At 49.6% G+C, this 17,220-nt stretch overlaps 6 non-coding genes and 2 pseudogenes across 6 annotated transcripts; all 8 read right to left on the bottom strand.

Moving 5' to 3' along the window:
* Positions 1-912: 912 nt before the first annotated feature.
* On the bottom strand, positions 913-1,103 carry LOC142270160 (U2 spliceosomal RNA). The gene has a single exon (XR_012735503.1). It is a non-coding gene; the product is annotated as a U2 spliceosomal RNA (small nuclear RNA).
* Positions 1,104-2,490: 1,387 nt separating this feature from the next.
* On the bottom strand, positions 2,491-2,681 carry LOC142270159 (U2 spliceosomal RNA). The gene has a single exon (XR_012735502.1). It is a non-coding gene; the product is annotated as a U2 spliceosomal RNA (small nuclear RNA).
* A 1,387-nt stretch (positions 2,682-4,068) lies between these two features.
* On the bottom strand, positions 4,069-4,253 carry LOC142270141 (U2 spliceosomal RNA). The gene has a single exon (XR_012735497.1). It is a non-coding gene; the product is annotated as a U2 spliceosomal RNA (small nuclear RNA).
* A 1,592-nt stretch (positions 4,254-5,845) lies between these two features.
* Positions 5,846-6,036, bottom strand: LOC142270156 (U2 spliceosomal RNA). The gene has a single exon (XR_012735501.1). It is a non-coding gene; the product is annotated as a U2 spliceosomal RNA (small nuclear RNA).
* A 1,387-nt stretch (positions 6,037-7,423) lies between these two features.
* On the bottom strand, positions 7,424-7,614 carry LOC142270144 (U2 spliceosomal RNA). Its single transcript, XR_012735499.1, has one exon. It is a non-coding gene; the product is annotated as a U2 spliceosomal RNA (small nuclear RNA).
* Positions 7,615-9,001: 1,387 nt separating this feature from the next.
* Positions 9,002-9,204, bottom strand: LOC142270127 (U2 spliceosomal RNA; annotated as a pseudogene).
* A 5,446-nt stretch (positions 9,205-14,650) lies between these two features.
* On the bottom strand, positions 14,651-14,738 carry LOC142270148 (U2 spliceosomal RNA; annotated as a pseudogene).
* A 1,387-nt stretch (positions 14,739-16,125) lies between these two features.
* LOC142270131 (U2 spliceosomal RNA) lies at positions 16,126-16,316 on the bottom strand. The gene has a single exon (XR_012735490.1). It is a non-coding gene; the product is annotated as a U2 spliceosomal RNA (small nuclear RNA).
* Between the last annotated feature and the right edge of the window lie 904 nt (positions 16,317-17,220).

Raw genomic sequence — 17,220 nt, 5'->3', positions numbered from 1 at the left:
TCCACTAGCCCACCCTCCCACCCAAAGAACAACTTCTTCTGCGCAGCTTGTTTTCTAGGCAGCAGCGCTATTGTGATGTCATCGGGGGGCATTGTGACAAGCCGCCAGTGTTCCGTCTCTTCATGTTGTGCACAGTTCAAACGGAAAATACATCAACAGGCAGACTACAGAAAAGCTTACTATCAAAGGTTAGAGGGGGGCTTTCTCAGAGGGCTTTTTACAGTTTTTCTATTCCCAATTAGCCGTTTAAGTGTACTTATTGAAAGTAGTAATTCTTTCATAGGCCGCCCTTTCTTAGTATTTGACGTTCCTTATATTGCGGTATGAGGCTTCGCAGTAGGTTGCAAACATTCATCACCCATGACTGTCCCCAATTGAGCTCAGAAGCTCAATGTCTATCATGACCTCTCTTTTAGAATGTCCAAGAGCAAGCAAACTATTCCTCCAGGAGAGGGCGCCAACAGACTACTAAAGAGATCATCATTACTCAAAGAAAACCCCAAAAACCAATGCATGATAGGAATAAACAGGTAACTTTCTTTGGAGTGGAAGCGGAGAGATCGCACCAGATGCCAATTCTAGATGTTATCACACCTGTGGTCACTGCAGCAGCAGGTGAATCCACTTTGTCCAAAAGGGATCTATTCCATTCAATTGCAAATGATCTAGATAAGACAGAGAACTGCAGCACGGGGACATAGCCGAGTTGGTCAGGTTGAGTGGTGATGAGTTTGCTATTTGGATGAATAAAGAAAGTCAAAAGTGTGAAAGATAAAAAACAAAAGGAGGAAGTGTGAAAAGTGAATGGGCCAAATTGAGGTGCATATGAAGACGTATGCTTTCTTCCAATTCATTAAATCGGGCTAATATGAATCAGGTGAATTGAGTTCTGCTTTTGGAAACTGGGTTAAGAAGGGGTGCACCGTTCCTGGAGGTACTGCAATACCAGGTCAATGCGTGGAGTGGACAGAGCAAGCTCTTTTTCCATCTCCCTGTTCTAAAAATCCATTTAATATATGGTCCCCAGATAGGGGACGTATCAGATATTAAACTGATAAGAACAGATACTACACTTGATCTTAGCCAAAAGGCCGAGAAGCGATAACCAGAATTGGTTTGGGCCTCGAGTGGCACCCTGGCCTATGCCGGACACATCTTAGGGAGAGAGAGCGAGAGGGAGACAAACCCACGCCTACACAAGACATTTTGTCACCCAAGCCAACCCTTGAAAAGGCTGCTTTGCAGAGCCAAAACAAGAAGAATGGTGCGTTTTGCAGCCGCCGCCCACTGCAATGAATCTGAATAACTCCTCCTTTAGGGCGCAAGCAACTCCCCTCCCCCTTGCAGTCTTTCCAATTCACGATACAAAAAGACGGACAGGACAGGTTGCCTGACTTTCCGTCACTGCCACCCTTTGCCATCCTTACCCGTAGAAAGCCCTTTCATCATCCCCAAACCCTAATCTTTTCCCTTTCCTTCCCAGCCCCCAAACCCTGCCCTCTGTACCTTTCTCACCACCCGCTTCCCTTCTCCTGTCATCCCCCTACCACCCGGGAAAAAAAGAGATTGCCCCCTCCTTCCACTAGCCCACCCTCCCACCCAAAGAACAACTTCTTCTGCGCAGCTTGTTTTCTAGGCAGCAGCGCTATTGTGATGTCATCGGGGGGCATTGTGACAAGCCGCCAGTGTTCCGTCTCTTCATGTTGTGCACAGTTCAAACGGAAAATACATCAACAGGCAGACTACAGAAAAGCTTACTATCAAAGGTTAGAGGGGGGCTTTCTCAGAGGGCTTTTTACAGTTTTTCTATTCCCAATTAGCCGTTTAAGTGTACTTATTGAAAGTAGTAATTCTTTCATAGGCCGCCCTTTCTTAGTATTTGACGTTCCTTATATTGCGGTATGAGGCTTCGCAGTAGGTTGCAAACATTCATCACCCATGACTGTCCCCAATTGAGCTCAGAAGCTCAATGTCTATCATGACCTCTCTTTTAGAATGTCCAAGAGCAAGCAAACTATTCCTCCAGGAGAGGGCGCCAACAGACTACTAAAGAGATCATCATTACTCAAAGAAAACCCCAAAAACCAATGCATGATAGGAATAAACAGGTAACTTTCTTTGGAGTGGAAGCGGAGAGATCGCACCAGATGCCAATTCTAGATGTTATCACACCTGTGGTCACTGCAGCAGCAGGTGAATCCACTTTGTCCAAAAGGGATCTATTCCATTCAATTGCAAATGATCTAGATAAGACAGAGAACTGCAGCACGGGGACATAGCCGAGTTGGTCAGGTTGAGTGGTGATGAGTTTGCTATTTGGATGAATAAAGAAAGTCAAAAGTGTGAAAGATCAAAAACAAAATGAGGAAGTGTGAAAAGTGAATGGGCCAAATTGAGGTGCATATGAAGACGTATGCTTTCTTCCAATTCATTAAATCGGGCTAATATGAATCAGGTGAATTGAGTTCTGCTTTTGGAAACTGGGTTAAGAAGGGGTGCACCGTTCCTGGAGGTACTGCAATACCAGGTCAATGCGTGGAGTGGACAGAGCAAGCTCTTTTTCCATCTCCCTGTTCTAAAAATCCATTTAATATATGGTCCCCAGATAGGGGACGTATCAGATATTAAACTGATAAGAACAGATACTACACTTGATCTTAGCCAAAAGGCCGAGAAGCGATAACCAGAATTGGTTTGGGCCTCGAGTGGCACCCTGGCCTATGCCGGACACATCTTAGGGAGAGAGAGCGAGAGGGAGACAAACCCACGCCTACACAAGACATTTTGTCACCCAAGCCAACCCTTGAAAAGGCTGCTTTGCAGAGCCAAAACAAGAAGAATGGTGCGTTTTGCAGCCGCCGCCCACTGCAATGAATCTGAATAACTCCTCCTTTAGGGCGCAAGCAACTCCCCTCCCCCTTGCAGTCTTTCCAATTCACGATACAAAAAGACGGACAGGACAGGTTGCCTGACTTTCCGTCACTGCCACCCTTTGCCATCCTTACCCGTAGAAAGCCCTTTCATCATCCCCAAACCCTAATCTTTTCCCTTTCCTTCCCAGCCCCCAAACCCTGCCCTCTGTACCTTTCTCACCACCCGCTTCCCTTCTCCTGTCATCCCCCTACCACCCGGGAAAAAAAGAGATTGCCCCCTCCTTCCACTAGCCCACCCTCCCACCCAAAGAACAACTTCTTCTGCGCAGCTTGTTTTCTAGGCAGCAGCGCTATTGTGATGTCATCGGGGGGCATTGTGACAAGCCGCCAGTGTTCCGTCTCTTCATGTTGTGCACAGTTCAAACGGAAAATACATCAACAGGCAGACTACAGAAAAGCTTACTATCAAAGGTTAGAGGGGGGCTTTCTCAGAGGGCTTTTTACAGTTTTTCTATTCCCAATTAGCCGTTTAAGTGTACTTATTGAAAGTAGTAATTCTTTCATAGGCCGCCCTTTCTTAGTATTTGACGTTCCTTATATTGCGGTATGAGGCTTCGCAGTAGGTTGCAAACATTCATCACCCATGACTGTCCCCAATTGAGCTCAGAAGCTCAATGTCTATCATGACCTCTCTTTTAGAATGTCCAAGAGCAAGCAAACTATTCCTCCAGGAGAGGGCGCCAACAGACTACTAAAGAGATCATCATTACTCAAAGAAAACCCCAAAAACCAATGCATGATAGGAATAAACAGGTAACTTTCTTTGGAGTGGAAGCGGAGAGATCGCACCAGATGCCAATTCTAGATGTTATCACACCTGTGGTCACTGCAGCAGCAGGTGAATCCACTTTGTCCAAAAGGGATCTATTCCATTCAATTGCAAATGATCTAGATAAGACAGAGAACTGCAGCACGGGGACATAGCCGAGTTGGTCAGGTTGAGTGGTGATGAGTTTGCTATTTGGATGAATAAAGAAAGTCAAAAGTGTGAAAGATAAAAAACAAAAGGAGGAAGTGTGAAAAGTGAATGGGCCAAATTGAGGTGCATATGAAGACGTATGCTTTCTTCCAATTCATTAAATCGGGCTAATATGAATCAGGTGAATTGAGTTCTGCTTTTGGAAACTGGGTTAAGAAGGGGTGCACCGTTCCTGGAGGTACTGCAATACCAGGTCAATGCGTGGAGTGGACAGAGCAAGCTCTTTTTCCATCTCCCTGTTCTAAAAATCCATTTAATATATGGTCCCCAGATAGGGGACGTATCAGATATTAAACTGATAAGAACAGATGAGATTTCATCCGCAAATTTCAGAAAACGGTCATCGGCCACCACACAAAAGCGCAGTGCCGCAGGTGATCGCCTCCCGAGCCCAGGAACCACCAGCCATAAGGGGACGTAAGCACCAAAAGGCGCAACAATCCCCGAGGCCGGCGGTTGTGCAAGCCCGGGCCCCTCCCAGCCAAGACCAAGGCAAACCCAATGAAGGGACTACACTTGATCTTAGCCAAAAGGCCGAGAAGCGATAACCAGAATTGGTTTGGGCCTCGAGTGGCACCCTGGCCTATGCCGGACACATCTTAGGGAGAGAGAGCGAGAGGGAGACAAACCCACGCCTACACAAGACATTTTGTCACCCAAGCCAACCCTTGAAAAGGCTGCTTTGCAGAGCCAAAACAAGAAGAATGGTGCGTTTTGCAGCCGCCGCCCACTGCAATGAATCTGAATAACTCCTCCTTTAGGGCGCAAGCAACTCCCCTCCCCCTTGCAGTCTTTCCAATTCACGATACAAAAAGACGGACAGGACAGGTTGCCTGACTTTCCGTCACTGCCACCCTTTGCCATCCTTACCCGTAGAAAGCCCTTTCATCATCCCCAAACCCTAATCTTTTCCCTTTCCTTCCCAGCCCCCAAACCCTGCCCTCTGTACCTTTCTCACCACCCGCTTCCCTTCTCCTGTCATCCCCCTACCACCCGGGAAAAAAAGAGATTGCCCCCTCCTTCCACTAGCCCACCCTCCCACCCAAAGAACAACTTCTTCTGCGCAGCTTGTTTTCTAGGCAGCAGCGCTATTGTGATGTCATCGGGGGGCATTGTGACAAGCCGCCAGTGTTCCGTCTCTTCATGTTGTGCACAGTTCAAACGGAAAATACATCAACAGGCAGACTACAGAAAAGCTTACTATCAAAGGTTAGAGGGGGGCTTTCTCAGAGGGCTTTTTACAGTTTTTCTATTCCCAATTAGCCGTTTAAGTGTACTTATTGAAAGTAGTAATTCTTTCATAGGCCGCCCTTTCTTAGTATTTGACGTTCCTTATATTGCGGTATGAGGCTTCGCAGTAGGTTGCAAACATTCATCACCCATGACTGTCCCCAATTGAGCTCAGAAGCTCAATGTCTATCATGACCTCTCTTTTAGAATGTCCAAGAGCAAGCAAACTATTCCTCCAGGAGAGGGCGCCAACAGACTACTAAAGAGATCATCATTACTCAAAGAAAACCCCAAAAACCAATGCATGATAGGAATAAACAGGTAACTTTCTTTGGAGTGGAAGCGGAGAGATCGCACCAGATGCCAATTCTAGATGTTATCACACCTGTGGTCACTGCAGCAGCAGGTGAATCCACTTTGTCCAAAAGGGATCTATTCCATTCAATTGCAAATGATCTAGATAAGACAGAGAACTGCAGCACGGGGACATAGCCGAGTTGGTCAGGTTGAGTGGTGATGAGTTTGCTATTTGGATGAATAAAGAAAGTCAAAAGTGTGAAAGATAAAAAACAAAAGGAGGAAGTGTGAAAAGTGAATGGGCCAAATTGAGGTGCATATGAAGACGTATGCTTTCTTCCAATTCATTAAATCGGGCTAATATGAATCAGGTGAATTGAGTTCTGCTTTTGGAAACTGGGTTAAGAAGGGGTGCACCGTTCCTGGAGGTACTGCAATACCAGGTCAATGCGTGGAGTGGACAGAGCAAGCTCTTTTTCCATCTCCCTGTTCTAAAAATCCATTTAATATATGGTCCCCAGATAGGGGACGTATCAGATATTAAACTGATAAGAACAGATACTACACTTGATCTTAGCCAAAAGGCCGAGAAGCGATAACCAGAATTGGTTTGGGCCTCGAGTGGCACCCTGGCCTATGCCGGACACATCTTAGGGAGAGAGAGCGAGAGGGAGACAAACCCACGCCTACACAAGACATTTTGTCACCCAAGCCAACCCTTGAAAAGGCTGCTTTGCAGAGCCAAAACAAGAAGAATGGTGCGTTTTGCAGCCGCCGCCCACTGCAATGAATCTGAATAACTCCTCCTTTAGGGCGCAAGCAACTCCCCTCCCCCTTGCAGTCTTTCCAATTCACGATACAAAAAGACGGACAGGACAGGTTGCCTGACTTTCCGTCACTGCCACCCTTTGCCATCCTTACCCGTAGAAAGCCCTTTCATCATCCCCAAACCCTAATCTTTTCCCTTTCCTTCCCAGCCCCCAAACCCTGCCCTCTGTACCTTTCTCACCACCCGCTTCCCTTCTCCTGTCATCCCCCTACCACCCGGGAAAAAAAGAGATTGCCCCCTCCTTCCACTAGCCCACCCTCCCACCCAAAGAACAACTTCTTCTGCGCAGCTTGTTTTCTAGGCAGCAGCGCTATTGTGATGTCATCGGGGGGCATTGTGACAAGCCGCCAGTGTTCCGTCTCTTCATGTTGTGCACAGTTCAAACGGAAAATACATCAACAGGCAGACTACAGAAAAGCTTACTATCAAAGGTTAGAGGGGGGCTTTCTCAGAGGGCTTTTTACAGTTTTTCTATTCCCAATTAGCCGTTTAAGTGTACTTATTGAAAGTAGTAATTCTTTCATAGGCCGCCCTTTCTTAGTATTTGACGTTCCTTATATTGCGGTATGAGGCTTCGCAGTAGGTTGCAAACATTCATCACCCATGACTGTCCCCAATTGAGCTCAGAAGCTCAATGTCTATCATGACCTCTCTTTTAGAATGTCCAAGAGCAAGCAAACTATTCCTCCAGGAGAGGGCGCCAACAGACTACTAAAGAGATCATCATTACTCAAAGAAAACCCCAAAAACCAATGCATGATAGGAATAAACAGGTAACTTTCTTTGGAGTGGAAGCGGAGAGATCGCACCAGATGCCAATTCTAGATGTTATCACACCTGTGGTCACTGCAGCAGCAGGTGAATCCACTTTGTCCAAAAGGGATCTATTCCATTCAATTGCAAATGATCTAGATAAGACAGAGAACTGCAGCACGGGGACATAGCCGAGTTGGTCAGGTTGAGTGGTGATGAGTTTGCTATTTGGATGAATAAAGAAAGTCAAAAGTGTGAAAGATAAAAAACAAAAGGAGGAAGTGTGAAAAGTGAATGGGCCAAATTGAGGTGCATATGAAGACGTATGCTTTCTTCCAATTCATTAAATCGGGCTAATATGAATCAGGTGAATTGAGTTCTGCTTTTGGAAACTGGGTTAAGAAGGGGTGCACCGTTCCTGGAGGTACTGCAATACCAGGTCAATGCGTGGAGTGGACAGAGCAAGCTCTTTTTCCATCTCCCTGTTCTAAAAATCCATTTAATATATGGTCCCCAGATAGGGGACGTATCAGATATTAAACTGATAAGAACAGATACTACACTTGATCTTAGCCAAAAGGCCGAGAAGCGATAACCAGAATTGGTTTGGGCCTCGAGTGGCACCCTGGCCTATGCCGGACACATCTTAGGGAGAGAGAGCGAGAGGGAGACAAACCCACGCCTACACAAGACATTTTGTCACCCAAGCCAACCCTTGAAAAGGCTGCTTTGCAGAGCCAAAACAAGAAGAATGGTGCGTTTTGCAGCCGCCGCCCACTGCAATGAATCTGAATAACTCCTCCTTTAGGGCGCAAGCAACTCCCCTCCCCCTTGCAGTCTTTCCAATTCACGATACAAAAAGACGGACAGGACAGGTTGCCTGACTTTCCGTCACTGCCACCCTTTGCCATCCTTACCCGTAGAAAGCCCTTTCATCATCCCCAAACCCTAATCTTTTCCCTTTCCTTCCCAGCCCCCAAACCCTGCCCTCTGTACCTTTCTCACCACCCGCTTCCCTTCTCCTGTCATCCCCCTACCACCCGGGAAAAAAAGAGATTGCCCCCTCCTTCCACTAGCCCACCCTCCCACCCAAAGAACAACTTCTTCTGCGCAGCTTGTTTTCTAGGCAGCAGCGCTATTGTGATGTCATCGGGGGGCATTGTGACAAGCCGCCAGTGTTCCGTCTCTTCATGTTGTGCACAGTTCAAACGGAAAATACATCAACAGGCAGACTACAGAAAAGCTTACTATCAAAGGTTAGAGGGGGGCTTTCTCAGAGGGCTTTTTACAGTTTTTCTATTCCCAATTAGCCGTTTAAGTGTACTTATTGAAAGTAGTAATTCTTTCATAGGCCGCCCTTTCTTAGTATTTGACGTTCCTTATATTGCGGTATGAGGCTTCGCAGTAGGTTGCAAACATTCATCACCCATGACTGTCCCCAATTGAGCTCAGAAGCTCAATGTCTATCATGACCTCTCTTTTAGAATGTCCAAGAGCAAGCAAACTATTCCTCCAGGAGAGGGCGCCAACAGACTACTAAAGAGATCATCATTACTCAAAGAAAACCCCAAAAACCAATGCATGATAGGAATAAACAGGTAACTTTCTTTGGAGTGGAAGCGGAGAGATCGCACCAGATGCCAATTCTAGATGTTATCACACCTGTGGTCACTGCAGCAGCAGGTGAATCCACTTTGTCCAAAAGGGATCTATTCCATTCAATTGCAAATGATCTAGATAAGACAGAGAACTGCAGCACGGGGACATAGCCGAGTTGGTCAGGTTGAGTGGTGATGAGTTTGCTATTTGGATGAATAAAGAAAGTCAAAAGTGTGAAAGATAAAAAACAAAAGGAGGAAGTGTGAAAAGTGAATGGGCCAAATTGAGGTGCATATGAAGACGTATGCTTTCTTCCAATTCATTAAATCGGGCTAATATGAATCAGGTGAATTGAGTTCTGCTTTTGGAAACTGGGTTAAGAAGGGGTGCACCGTTCCTGGAGGTACTGCAATACCAGGTCAATGCGTGGAGTGGACAGAGCAAGCTCTTTTTCCATCTCCCTGTTCTAAAAATCCATTTAATATATGGTCCCCAGATAGGGGACGTATCAGATATTAAACTGATAAGAACAGATTTTGATTTAACAGCATCTTTATTATCATGCACTACTCACAAAAAGGTAACAAACCGTGTACAGTGCCGCAGCCCCGTACACACAGAAATATACAATCCTTCTTACATAGCCATAGAGTACGACGCACTAAACTATACATCACGCTCCTATGCTTATCCATAACACTCAAGCTGAAAGAAAAAGTTAGACAATAAATAACGACGAACCGGCGATTGGGGGATGGGGGTAGGGGAAAAGGGGGATAGGGTGGGGAAATCACAGGCCCGAAGCTTTATTGAAAGACGCACATAACGGGAAAAGGAGGGAGGGGGCATGGAAGAGGTCTAAACCTCCTCCTCGGCGCTGTCGTCCGGACTGTCCATGATGGAATAGTCTCTGAGCAGGCTGTGGATCAGCCTGCGGCAATCCTGGATAGACATCCTCTCCCTCTTCAAGATGAGCCGGTTCCTGGCGACCCAAATAGCGTCCTTAAAGCAGTTCATAAGGCGCCAAGCCTCCTGGATGGCTCCAACGGTGTGAGTCCCAGGGAAGAGTCCATAAAGTACGGAATGGTACGATAGGCTCCCTCTGGGGACGGAGTTCCTCAGGTCATCCTCCAGGGCAACCAACAGGCGCTGTGCGAAACGGCAGTCCCAAAAGGCGTGCAGCGATGTTTCCTCCACGAAGGGGCACCTTGGGCAGTACCGGGTTTTGCACAGGTTCCGGGCGTGCATGAATGACCGGACGGGCAGTCCGCCCTGTATCGCCATCCATGACAAGTCCTTGTGCCCGTTGGTCAATCCTGCCGATGACACGTTTGTCCAAACAGTCTCCAGTGTGTCGTGATGAAGTCCTGGAATGTTCTCCATTTCGTCCTTGGCTCTGATGAGTTTGTGGATAGTCTTTGGCTTCCACAAATCAGGCTTGAGTCCCTCCAGTTGGTGTTCCCTCACAAACCGAACCACGTCTCCGTAGAACCATGGCGCCGTCCAGTTGTAGGGGAAGGAGCTGTCCCACTTGTCCCAGCCTAACCGTCTCCAAAGGGGGAGCAGGAAGAAGCGAGACATGGACCCACCCGCGGAACCTCTCTTGACTCGCAGAGTTCGGCGAACGCAGTCACATACGAAGGAGGATCGCAGGAGGGTGGGGATATCGGGTACGCCCTTCCCACCCTTGCGAGGATCCTTGTACATGATGCTCCGCTTTACTCTGTCCATCTTGGATCCCCAGACAAAACGAAACACCGTCCTGGTAATGGCCCTGCACACGGTGGCAAGGGGGGGCCAGGCCTGGGCCGTGTACTGCAGCACGGGCAGTACCTCGTTACGCAGGACCAGTGCTTTGCCCTCACAGGTGAGGCGTCTGAGGCTCCACAGACCGATCCGTTGGGTGATCTTGGTCAAGCGTTCCTCCCAGGACTTGAGGGCTGCTCCTTCCTTCCCGAACCAGACTCCAAGAACCTTGATGAAATCCGGCTGGATGCTGAAAGGGAAGGGGGCGGAAGAGGCCGGCTGCCAGTCCCCGAAGAGCATGGCTTCCGACTTCCCGCAGTTGACTTTGGCTCCCGAAGCCCGTCCGAAGGTCTCACAGGTCTGGACGAGGGTGTCGACTGAGCGCCGGTCCGCGCAGAAGACGGTCACGTCGTCCATGTAGAGCGAGCACTTGACCTCGAAGCGTTCTGGTCCTGGTGCGGTGATCCCTCTGATCTCTCCATTCCGCCGGATAGCCTCTGCAAAGAGTTCTATAACACAAACAAAAAGAAGAGGTGACAGAGGACAGCCTTGTCTGACCCCTGAGAGGACCGGGAAGGGGTCAGTCTTCCAGCCGTTTACCAACACCGAGCTGTGAATATCAAAATACATTAGTTGGACATACAAACAAAACATGTTACCCAAACCTAACCTGTGCAGAGCTTTGCCCAGGAACTCATGGGAAACACGGTCGAAGGCCTTTTCCTGATCCAACGAGATCAGGGCTGCGTGCACCCGGCGGGCTTTGATGTACTCGACCGTGTCCCGCATGAGAGCCAGGCTGTCTGCGATGCGACGTCCGGGGATGCCGCAGGTCTGATCCGGGTGGATGATCCGTCCGATAACCGTCTTCAGTCTCGTTGCCATCGTCTTGGCCAGGATCTTGTAGTCGACATTCAGAAGGGTGATGGGACGCCAATTCTTCAGGTCGCACCTCTCTCCTTTACGCTTGTACAGGATCGTGACCATTCCTTCCCTCAGAGATGGAGGCATTCTGCCCTCCACCACCATCTCCTCATACAGCCCTAACAGGTCCGGACAGATTAGGTCTCCCAGCGCTACATAGAGCTCTGCTGGGAGGCCGTCACTGCCCGGTGTCCTGCCAGAACTAAAGGATTTGGCGGCCGAGAGCAGCTCGTCCACCGTCAGAGGAACGTCCATGGCCGCCGCGTCTGCAGGGTCAAGATGGTTAGTGATACCTGACAGGAACTTATCGGCGGCCTCGGGGTCAGTAGTCTTGCGGGCGTAGAGTTCGCTGTAGAAGTCGCTGACGACCTTCATCACATTCTCTTTCCCGCGTCGTATGCTTCCACTCTCGTCTCGTAGTTCATTCATGGGCGTGTGACCGGCGTGGAGTTTCCTGAAAAAGAACGAGTTACATTTCTCACCCTTCTCCAGATTCTCCACTTTGGAACGGAAGACAATTCGCTCGGACTCCTCCTCGAAGTGCCTTTTCAGGCTCCTCTTAGTCTCCTCCAGCTCCTCTCTCACGTCCCAGCCGCATCGAAGAAGGTCCTGCAGGGAACGCAGCTCACGCTGGAGTCTCCTGAAGTCCCTCCTCTTCAGACACGCCTGTTGTTGACTCTTTGCCTGAAAGAAGAATCGGAACTCGAGTTTAACGTATTCCCACCAGTCAGAAACAGACTGGAAGCCCGCCTTGTAGGCCCGCCACGTGGAGTAGGCAGCTCTAAGCTCCTCCAGAATCTCACCCTTTTCCAGCAGAGAGCAGTTCAGCTTCCAGGAGCCCGGGCCAATGGGGAAGCCATGGCCCAGCACACCTTGAAAGTGAATGGCTCTGTGGTCAGAGAAGAAGCAGGGGACCATCGAGTGCCCACTCCGCCCAACCGCCCGAGAGGTAAACACAAAGTCAATCCTGGAACGCAGCGAGCCATCGGATCGGCACCATGAATAGTTCACGGATCCGTGTCCGATGGAGCCAACAACGTCCACAAGAGAGGCTTCGGTCACCATCTCAATGAGCAGTTTGGATGTGACGTCCAACTTGGCAGCCGTTCCAGAACTGCGTCCATCCTCCTCAATTGGGCAGTTGAAATCCCCGGCCATCACTACCGTCCTGGCGGTAGCGAGCTGAGGGCGCAGGGCTTGGAGGAGCTCCAGTCGATCGCTCTTCACAGGAGAAGCATACACATTGATGAACCTGACAGGTTCTCCCGCCCAGGTGCCATCCACGAGCAGTAACCTGCCGCAGACGATTTCCTGAACAGAGTCCAATGTGAAGGCGCTTCCCCTGATCAGCACGGCGACCCCCGCGGACCTACAGTCGCCCCCGCCAGACCAGTAGGATGGGCCATGGGTCCACTCCCTGGCCAGATGGTTGAAGGACCTAGAGGAGGGAAGGGAGCATTCCTGCAGGAAAAATACATCACTAGACTGAGTGTTAAGGAACGCAAAAATTGTCTGACGTCGGAACTTGTCTCTGATGCTCCTAACATTAATGGAAAAGATGTTAATGTTAGCAGTCATTGGAGGAAAGAGAAAGTTAGAGCAGGCGGTGTGCCTTAGTTACCACTCCGGTCGGGCGGTTCTTCCTCTTTGGCACCTGCTGGTAAGGGTATCTCCAGCAGACCCTCTTCTTCTAGCTGCTCGAGCAGGGATGGTGTCTCGGTGGCTTCCGACTCCTCCATTTCTTCTTCGGCCACAAGGGACTCCACCATCTGCTCCAACACGTCCGGTTCTGGGAGGAGGCCATCCTCCTCTTCCTGGGGTGGATTGGGGTCCACAATGAACAGCTTGGAAGGCTCTGCGACAGGACTATCTTCCACCTTCCTTTTCCTTTGGCCTGTACCTGAGGAGACAAGAGCTGGAAAATCCTCCTCGGTGAAAAGTGCAAGAGTGCTGAGGCCCTCTGCTCTCATGGTCTGGGGAGGGAGAGTGGGCTTTGGGGGGGGGGTGAGGAGACCAACTGAGGAGTAGGGAAATGAGGTGGAGGTAGTGGAATCCTCAGTAGGGTTGGCCGGGGGGGGAGGGGTTTGGACAGGGGTGACAGGGGGGGGGGACCAGGGAGGGGGCAACAGTTTTCTTACCCTTCTTTTCCCTGGACTCCGTGGCTGCTGGGGCATCGGCTGGAGCCACGGTCGCCGGGTTCTTGGCCGCCTTGTCCTTGGCCTCTGTGGCCTTGGTCGTAGCTGCCTTGGTCGACGAAGCTGTGACTACCCGATACTGGGTCGCCGCGGCAACCCTTGCCCAGGATTTCTCCCGCTGTGGGCAGTCCTTGTAAAGGTGGTCCGCCTGTCCACATAGGTTGCAAGTCTTCTTCTTTGGGCAGTCCTTGGAGCTGTGTCCTGTCACCCGGCAAACCCTGCAGGCGTCCTCCTTGCAGGTCTTCATCGAATGCCCTTTCCCGCCACATTTCCTGCAGTTGTGTGGCATGTCCGGGTAGTAGATGAGACCAAAGGAGTTTCCCAGAGAGAATGTCGGGGGCAGGTGCTGGAGACCATCCTCGGATGCTGGTTCCCTGTAGAGTCGAACGGTTACTGACCACTTACCCGTCCAGAATCCGTTGCCGTTAAGGATGTGGGATGGCTCCCTCACCACTGTGCAGAGACGTCCCAGGAACGTGGAGATGTCTCTTCCTGGGGTGTGCGGGTTCCGCATGGAGACCGTGATCCTCTTCTCATCCCTCTGTATAGGACAGGATCCTAAGAAAGAATGAAAAGGGGAGTCCGGCATCGCTGCGTTCATCGCCTCCCAGTATCTCCTGCAGGCATTCACCGTGGCAAAGGTTACCAGAAAAATGCCAGTCATGAAGGTCTGGACACTCAGGGTTTCCGCCCTGGAGAAGCCCTGATCCAGAATCATCTTCTTGCAGAACACGTCGCTGGACATGTCCGGCAACCTACCATCCACCGCCTTTAGCTTCAGGGCGACCGTCTGCCGCATCCAAGGCTCCAGGGTTGGAGCCTTTTCAGGCGGCGTCCGGGCTCCCTCCGGCTGGCTGGCGTCGGAGGTAGGGGCCTCTTGGGCCGAAGAAGCCTCTGGATGAGCCTTCCTGGAGGTCCCTGGGTCCTGAGCCTTCTTGGCTGCCTTCTCTGGCTTGCTTGCCATGGCTGGTTCCTGCTTGAGTTCCCGGAGCTGGATCTTGGATTCTTCTCCGGGTGTCTTCTCCCGCTGTGTTCCTCCTCGAAGTTCCTCTGGTCTCCCCAAGTCTTCTCCGAGCCTTCGTCTTCTTGCTTCTTTCTGCCAAGCTCTTCTTCCGTCCGATCTCCCTCTTCCGGTCTCGGCTGGGCTTTGGAGCTCGTCTCCCTGATCGGATCTCGTCAAGTGTAGCTAGCTCAGTTTGTTCTGATAAGAACAGATACTACACTTGATCTTAGCCAAAAGGCCGAGAAGCGATAACCAGAATTGGTTTGGGCCTCGAGTGGCACCCTGGCCTATGCCGGACACATCTTAGGGAGAGAGAGCGAGAGGGAGACAAACCCACGCCTACACAAGACATTTTGTCACCCAAGCCAACCCTTGAAAAGGCTGCTTTGCAGAGCCAAAACAAGAAGAATGGTGCGTTTTGCAGCCGCCGCCCACTGCAATGAATCTGAATAACTCCTCCTTTAGGGCGCAAGCAACTCCCCTCCCCCTTGCAGTCTTTCCAATTCACGATACAAAAAGACGGACAGGACAGGTTGCCTGACTTTCCGTCACTGCCACCCTTTGCCATCCTTACCCGTAGAAAGCCCTTTCATCATCCCCAAACCCTAATCTTTTCCCTTTCCTTCCCAGCCCCCAAACCCTGCCCTCTGTACCTTTCTCACCACCCGCTTCCCTTCTCCTGTCATCCCCCTACCACCCGGGAAAAAAAGAGATTGCCCCCTCCTTCCACTAGCCCACCCTCCCACCCAAAGAACAACTTCTTCTGCGCAGCTTGTTTTCTAGGCAGCAGCGCTATTGTGATGTCATCGGGGGGCATTGTGACAAGCCGCCAGTGTTCCGTCTCTTCATGTTGTGCACAGTTCAAACGGAAAATACATCAACAGGCAGACTACAGAAAAGCTTACTATCAAAGGTTAGAGGGGGGCTTTCTCAGAGGGCTTTTTACAGTTTTTCTATTCCCAATTAGCCGTTTAAGTGTACTTATTGAAAGTAGTAATTCTTTCATAGGCCGCCCTTTCTTAGTATTTGACGTTCCTTATATTGCGGTATGAGGCTTCGCAGTAGGTTGCAAACATTCATCACCCATGACTGTCCCCAATTGAGCTCAGAAGCTCAATGTCTATCATGACCTCTCTTTTAGAATGTCCAAGAGCAAGCAAACTATTCCTCCAGGAGAGGGCGCCAACAGACTACTAAAGAGATCATCATTACTCAAAGAAAACCCCAAAAACCAATGCATGATAGGAATAAACAGGTAACTTTCTTTGGAGTGGAAGCGGAGAGATCGCACCAGATGCCAATTCTAGATGTTATCACACCTGTGGTCACTGCAGCAGCAGGTGAATCCACTTTGTCCAAAAGGGATCTATTCCATTCAATTGCAAATGATCTAGATAAGACAGAGAACTGCAGCACGGGGACATAGCCGAGTTGGTCAGGTTGAGTGGTGATGAGTTTGCTATTTGGATGAATAAAGAAAGTCAAAAGTGTGAAAGATAAAAAACAAAAGGAGGAAGTGTGAAAAGTGAATGGGCCAAATTGAGGTGCATATGAAGACGTATGCTTTCTTCCAATTCATTAAATCGGGCTAATATGAATCAGGTGAATTGAGTTCTGCTTTTGGAAACTGGGTTAAGAAGGGGTGCACCGTTCCTGGAGGTACTGCAATACCAGGTCAATGCGTGGAGTGGACAGAGCAAGCTCTTTTTCCATCTCCCTGTTCTAAAAATCCATTTAATATATGGTCCCCAGATAGGGGACGTATCAGATATTAAACTGATAAGAACAGATACTACACTTGATCTTAGCCAAAAGGCCGAGAAGCGATAACCAGAATTGGTTTGGGCCTCGAGTGGCACCCTGGCCTATGCCGGACACATCTTAGGGAGAGAGAGCGAGAGGGAGACAAACCCACGCCTACACAAGACATTTTGTCACCCAAGCCAACCCTTGAAAAGGCTGCTTTGCAGAGCCAAAACAAGAAGAATGGTGCGTTTTGCAGCCGCCGCCCACTGCAATGAATCTGAATAACTCCTCCTTTAGGGCGCAAGCAACTCCCCTCCCCCTTGCAGTCTTTCCAATTCACGATACAAAAAGACGGACAGGACAGGTTGCCTGACTTTCCGTCACTGCCACCCTTTGCCATCCTTACCCGTAGAAAGCCCTTTCATCATCCCCAAACCCTAATCTTTTCCCTTTCCTTCCCAGCCCCCAAACCCTGCCCTCTGTACCTTTCTCACCACCCGCTTCCCTTCTCCTGTCATCCCCCTACCACCCGGGAAAAAAAGAGATTGCCCCCTCCTTCCACTAGCCCACCCTCCCACCCAAAGAACAACTTCTTCTGCGCAGCTTGTTTTCTAGGCAGCAGCGCTATTGTGATGTCATCGGGGGGCATTGTGACAAGCCGCCAGTGTTCCGTCTCTTCATGTTGTGCACAGTTCAAACGGAAAATACATCAACAGGCAGACTACAGAAAAGCTTACTATCAAAGGTTAGAGGGGGGCTTTCTCAGAGGGCTTTTTACAGTTTTTCTATTCCCAATTAGCCGTTTAAGTGTACTTATTGAAAGTAGTAATTCTTTCATAGGCCGCCCTTTCTTAGTATTTGACGTTCCTTATATTGCGGTATGAGGCTTCGCAGTAGGTTGCAAACATTCATCACCCATGACTGTCCCCAATTGAGCTCAGAAGCTCAATGTCTATCATGACCTCTCTTTTAGAATGTCCAAGAGC

The sequence above is a fragment of the Anomaloglossus baeobatrachus genome, unplaced genomic scaffold (assembly GCF_048569485.1).
Source record: "Anomaloglossus baeobatrachus isolate aAnoBae1 unplaced genomic scaffold, aAnoBae1.hap1 Scaffold_325, whole genome shotgun sequence".
Taxonomy (NCBI): domain Eukaryota; kingdom Metazoa; phylum Chordata; class Amphibia; order Anura; family Aromobatidae; genus Anomaloglossus; species Anomaloglossus baeobatrachus.
This window is presented reverse-complemented; position numbering and strand designations above follow the sequence as displayed.